Source organism: Gavialis gangeticus, unplaced genomic scaffold (assembly GCF_001723915.1).
Source record: "Gavialis gangeticus isolate Ggan-Ray unplaced genomic scaffold, GavGan_comp1, whole genome shotgun sequence".
Taxonomy (NCBI): Eukaryota; Metazoa; Chordata; order Crocodylia; family Gavialidae; genus Gavialis; species Gavialis gangeticus.
In genome coordinates this window covers 4,524,186-4,530,920 of record NW_017729003.1, presented here as the reverse complement: position 1 = coordinate 4,530,920, position 6,735 = coordinate 4,524,186, and the positions used below count along the sequence as shown (strand labels likewise).

Below are 6,735 nucleotides of genomic sequence, written 5' to 3'. Positions count from 1 at the left end.
CTGCAAGTAGCTTTATCGCAAGTGTTGCATATATTGTATGATAACCTAGTTTTTCAAGAATTTAACGCTTTAGAGAGTAAGAATCTACTAGTAAGTATAAAATGTCTTGGTAGTAGGCTTTAAATAGAACCCTGTACTGCTTTCCTTTGGTAATTCATCTTAAGGTTTATAGCTAAATTGGACATTCTTATTCTTCTAGCTTGGCAACAATGCAAGAACTGCTAGCATTAGAAAATAATATGGGAATAGACATAGATGGGAGAGTGTTCTGAAAAAAAATATTTATAGGTAATATGCAAGTGCCACATTATGTGATTGGAATTTCTGTGTGTAGGAGAGAAGGGGTGACTTCAAGTTGTTCACGTATGTATCTGCAATATTTGAGATCCAATTACATATTTTTTTCCTAAGAAAACTACTTTGATTTTTTTTGGAAGAGAAAAAATGTTTTTTACAGCATCTTCAGTTGGAAGTATCCTATAAACCAGTGATTTATACAACAAAAGCAACCAAGGCAACAGTATATTCTCTAGTTATTAATAGCCTTGAATTTATTTCAGTACAAACATTAGTCTGCGATGGGTTATTTTATGGTCTTAAATTGCCTTTGTTGATAGATGAGATTTTGTTTACAGATTATTTTTCATTGAACTGCCATACACTGTAAACCATGATTCTTAAGAGGTACTCTGAAGATACATATTGTGCTGGGAAGAAATCTATTTGCTGTACAATTAAATTAGTTGCATTCATTGTGAAACATGGATAATGAGGCAGTTTTCTTTTTTAAAAATAATTTTACATGATACATATATGGAAAACAGCATCAACTCTTCAAGTTGTTTGTATTTTCCCTTAAATTACTTAATGGCCTCTTTTCTTGTCACCTAAATATCAGCATAAATAAAGTTAAATGAAGAGATAAGAGCCCTATGAGATATACAGATACTAATTCCATACATCTGTAAAATCCATAGGGCTTCTCATTATTTTTATTAGGCAATTGTTATTGTTGTATTACAGAAAATGACCATTAGAAAATGAAAAAAACAAGCATAGCCTTTGAACAATTTCTAAATGAATTTAACACGGCAAGGAAATGCATGGGGTGTTCAACAGTGAAATTATTTTTAAAGTTCTGGCAAATAGTTCATTTCATAATGGTATTTTAGTACATTTTTGAGTTACTATATTAGGCAAATGCAAATGTTATAAATATTCTAGATTTCTTTATGCAAAATATGGCAGTCTTATTGTATTAAATATAGGTGGTGTTATGCTAATTAAAAACAAAAAGAACAAAGCAGTTTTGTCCCAAAATGTGAATGGATTGATGGTGGTTGTTGTTTTGGTATATCCCAGTTGAGTATTTTCTTTCTAAAAGAAAAAAATAGTTAGCAGAATCTATCAATAGTATAAAAAACAACAGAAATATAATTATTGTTAAAACAAATTAATATTATAATGCATGCAGTTTGATTTAGAGAGAATTGGATATCATTAGATTTTCAATGGAAGTGACCTTTCTAAAGGTAGAGAAACATTTTTCTGGTTTTCCTCTTTTGTGGGATACCACAGTCATGTTAATACCTGATAAATCTGCTGCTAGATAAGTTTTATTGTTTTATCTACTATGAGCCAATAATCCTATATATTTTCCCCATTGCTTGCAGCACAGCTTCACTGTAACAAAACTTTCAGGGAAACAAATAAATGTATGTAATATGGTCATCTCTGTTGCAAATATATTGTAATTGTGCAAACCTTTTATCTTTCAATTTAGAGGACCTGGAAGGCATAAAAACTTATTTTGTCTTGTTTTAAGATTGACACATGCTAGGCAAAAAAGAATGATTTGAAAACTGTGCTGTGTATATATTCAGCATAGTTTTCTTCAGTTATGAAAGGCTTCCTCTGAATTCAGCTAGACTTCCCTGGATGAGGATATTCTGTAATCTAGTGGCACTTAACATTTTGGCTCTACAGGTCAGATGGGGGGCACGTGGCAGGTCTACAGGCCAGATCTGACCCATGTTCTGGGATTGGGCTCTCTGGCCATGTCACCCCTGTCCAGCCCTCAGCACTAGGACCTGTTCTGTACCACCCTGGGTGCCCCATCTAGTAGCCAGGGCCATGGCCTGCAGGGCTCCCGATGAACTCATAGGGAGCCCCAGAAACCAGATGACACAGAAGCAGGGGCTGGATTTGGCCCATGGGACAAAAGTTGCTCTAGTTGGACAAAAAAAGTATGAAAAATTATCCAGTCGATGTATTTTGAAGCCACAGCTTACGTTTTTGGCCCTGCACAGATAGTTTTATTTGAACATTTGTGATTATTGCTATGCCTTTAAATGTACATATGGTATTACATTGTTTTATGTAACTTTCAGTCGCATTGAATTAAAGTGGAGAGTGATCTGATTGTGATGATTCAGTGATACCTGGTGCCCAATATTAGTTGTTTTATGTTTAAAAACAAAATCCTTCTATAAAATGCTTGTTTAAGCTTCTTACTTGTGCTTGTTGTTACGCAAGAATTGTTTTTTTTCATGTATGTGCTCAATAATCTAGAAAAACATAATGGGTAGCTTCAAAATCTACCAGCCGGATTATTTCTCTCATATATTTGAACATGGTAGCATATTTGACCTAGCAGTGTATTCAGAATTAGGTAGAGAGATTTTTTATGAATACAAACCTCTCTCTTTCTGTCTGACACAATATAATATTTTGTATATACATGCTAGGTAGATGACACTGCCTTCTTGGTTTTTCCTTTTTTTTATTGCATCCTATGGCCTGACTGCATGGAGGACGTATTTTTTTTGGACCTTAAATATTCCAAGTATTAAAATTGTAATTTTGCTAAATATCTTAATTAGCTCATTAAATATTTCCCAACAGTTGTGTTTATATGATGACTGATTTATATGATGGCTAAATTGAAGTAAGAGAAAGGCATACTGAGCAAGAATATCCAGTCAGGGTAGCGTAGACTTCCAATCTTGATATACTTATCTTTTGGTTGTCAGAGTATAATTTGATAGGTTTTTGTCCCATGTAGATGAAGCCACATTCCTTTTTATAGAATCATAGAGAAGTAGGTCTGGAAGGGACCTTGAGAGGTGATCTAGACCATCCCTTGCCTGATGCAGGATCATCCCTATGCAAACCATCCCATACAAATACATTGCCTAACCTCTTAGCAAAATTAAACAGCCAACCCTGACACTACACAAGATATATCACTGTAACCTGCCACACACCCTTTTCTTGACATATGCTTCTGACATATGCATTCATACAAGAATGAGTCTATATGATAAGCATGTAGATTTCTATGGTTATAGGAAAAACCCTGTTTACTGCTATGTACTCAAAATTTTGAGATATGTACATACGGTACAGTCCCTGTTATCTAGCATGATTGGGGTATGTCAGGTGCTGGTTATGTAAAAATTCCATTTATCAAAGGCAAATAACACAGAGCAGGTGGCGGGTGGCAGTTTCAAGGCGGGGAGAGAGGGGGTGGCGATCGCTGCATGCACAGCGGTGCCAGTGCAAGTTGGTGGGTGGCGGTGTGAGCTTTCCGCACCCTGTGCTCACCCCTGCATCCAGCCAGCCAACCAGAAATTCTTGTTAATAGAGTATTCCAGCTTGTAGAATGCCAGATAACAGGGATTTTATTGTACATACATATAGATATGTGTTTTTGTGTGCGTATTGAGAAATGTGCACGCAGGCTCAGTCACATACGTGGATATTTTGTGCTATCTGTTATTGGAACAACTGTATAGTTAGGAGAACTGTTGTACAAGTTTCAGGGCCTCAGGTGCCCTTCCTCATTTCTTCATAATGTGAGCAAGGGCATTTGATGCCAGAAAGCTTCTCCAACAGCTCTCCCAACTACACAGTTGGTCCAATAGGAAATATCCCAAAGATATCACAAAAATATATTTGCATCTTAGACATTGCAACAGTGAGGCCTACAATCATTCCAGCCTCCAAAATTAAAGTGTTAGCCTCATCTTTTGTCTTGATGTTACTGTTACATAAAGCTGATTTATCAGTGCCTCAGATGTCTTGCCAGAGACAAACAGGTCGTACCCATTTTTCAGATCCCAAGTGTACAACCTGAAGTAAAGGAATATTATTTTTCATGTAATGAGCTTTAGCACATAAACAATTAAAAATACATAATTGAATGAAGCTAATCAGCATGATGAAGCTTGCCTCCCAAGATCCTGCTGAAGTAGTGGATTGTTCCTCCTATTTACAATTTTATCTGTTAAGCTTATAGCACCAATAGGTATGGTGACACATAACAGTAATTGTACAGCACCAGGGGTTCAGATTATTATTTTTTAAGTGTTTAAAGCTTAAAACAAAGGCAGTTCTTATTCTACTAGTTCTGCTATTCTAGTTCTTATTCTACTAGTTCAGAATGCTATTCTAGCATTCTGAATGGTAGTTCATGGGGATAGCTGTGTGTCCTGTAACTGTTAGGCCATTCAAAAGAAAAATCAAAAAAAGGAAGACAAGAGGGAGACTCACACTATAATTTGATATTATGCATTACCTCCAGCAAAGGCTGGCATTTATAGATTGAACCTTTAGTTAACTTTATATAAACACAGAGGAGGTTGAGCTTGTTGCAGGGTGGGTTGTAAGGGCAGACATCTTACAAGATAAGCAGAATAAACTAGTTCAGCTAAAAGAACCACCAATCTGGCAGTCATCAAAAAATTTAACCATCTCTGTTCTGACCTTAATAAAAAAAAATATATATTAAAAGGCTATAAAGAATCACACAGAATAATAAATAAACACATGACTGCATTCAGCATCCTAAACCCATCCTGTTTAGGTATAGTGAGTAGAATTTTAAAAATAAGAAATACAAAGTAGAAATGCCTTACAGTAGAAAACCACCACACAGACTAAAACTTGGAAGTCTTCTACAACTCCATTACAATCCATCTGGATGTGGTGCAGTAGCTGATTGCTTCGGTGCTCAAGGATAAGTAAGTGTGTGCCTCAGATCAAAAAGGAAAGCGTACAGGCAATGGAGTAATGAGCAGGTCACCAAAGAAGCATATCAGGAAATAGCAAGAAACTGCAGGGACAAAATCAAGAATGCAAAGATAAAGAATGAGCAAAGGAGGGTAAGAACAAGAATAAGAGGTTCTAGAGGTATACTGGCTGGAAAAGAAGGACAAAGGAAGCTGTGGGCCCTCTGTTAATAAGTCAGAGGGAGCTCCTAACCAAAGATGAAAGAAGGCAGAAATACTCGACAACTACTTCACTGTCTTTAGAAAAAAATTAAGCTTCAGCCAGACACATAATATGGATTATTTGGATAAGGAAGGAGATAAGCTGAGAGAAGAGAAAACAGAAGACTATTACAGACTGTTTGTTGGGTCTGAATGAATTCAAGTCAGCAGGGCTGGATGAGCTTCATCCCAGGGTCCTGAAGAAACTGGGATCAGAGCCCATGGCAATGATCTTCATTAAGCAGTGGGAGATGGAGCCAGGTACCAGAGGACTGGAAAAGGGCTAATATAGGAAGGGATGAGGGGGCTTCCTTCCCCATCTCTGGCCCAAGTGTCTCAACAGTGGTGGCACAGAGCTTCTGGCTCACATCTGCCAGCTGGACTTTGCCCTGGCTGAGGGCTGGGGAGAGGGAAGGAAGTGGAATAGAACTCCTTTGCCATGTGGGCCTGTCCCAGCTCCCCCCATACCCCAGCTGCTATAGCTTGGGGTGCCCATGAGATGAGGGGTCTCCATTCCACCCATCTTCCCCCTCAGCTCCAACCACAGCAAACCCCAGCTGGTAGCTGCTGCTGCCCTGTCAAGAGGCCTGGATGGGGGCCTTACTCAAATTGCCAATTGCTCAAATCATGAGCAAGACTTTATAAAGGGGGATAAGCCAAGGTGCCGCATTTATTCATCACATGAGTTAGACATAGAGGTTCAGGCACCCCATTCATACAAACACACACAAATCATCATACACATCTTTACACACAGGCATACACATACACAAAATGACCATTTCATCCACACATACACGAGATATAGATACCAGCAATAGTTGCTCAATATCAGCCCAGGGTGGCCAACTCAAGCTTATTGAGTAGATGATAATGATTTGAAAATAGCAGATTTGAAGATAACAGCTGGAGCAGGGTGGACAGATGTATCTGTGCTCCGATGAAACAGTAGTAGAAAAAGAGACTCACCCAACTTGGCATTTTCAAAGTGTTGTTTTATAGGGATTGGCATCCTTTGTTTCCATGCTTTGGGGCTTTTCCATACCCAGCTTCTGTTTTTGCAGTTGTTCTTCTTTTGTCTTCAGCTTATCTTAGCCTGTGATCTTGTTGCCTGTCTGGCAGAATTTCTTCTTCTGTTATCTCCTTTGTACCCTCGAGCTTCAAAGAGATTCTTCAGCCATTTGTTAGTTACTGGCTGGTAACTTACATTTGGTGCCTCAGCTGCAGGGGATGGGAGAGAGCCCGCCACCCTTGCAGGCCCCCCTCAGCTATACCAGCTGGGGTATTGGGGGGGGGAGCTGGGTCAGGCCCATGAAGTGAGGTGGCTCCTTTCCCTCAACCCCTAACTGGGCCTCTTGACAACAGCAGAATATAGCTACCATCTGGGCTTTGCCATGCCCAGAGCTGGGGAGGGTAAGAAGAGAGCCCCTTCACCTTGAAGGCCCAGCCCAGCTCCCCCAAC

At 38.8% G+C, this 6,735-nt stretch overlaps 1 protein-coding gene across 2 annotated transcripts in view; it reads left to right on the top strand.

Moving 5' to 3' along the window:
• PCDH15 (protocadherin related 15) overlaps positions 1-6,735 on the top strand; it is a 1,188,119-nt gene that overhangs the window by 187,528 nt on the left and 993,856 nt on the right. The window lies entirely within an intron of this gene.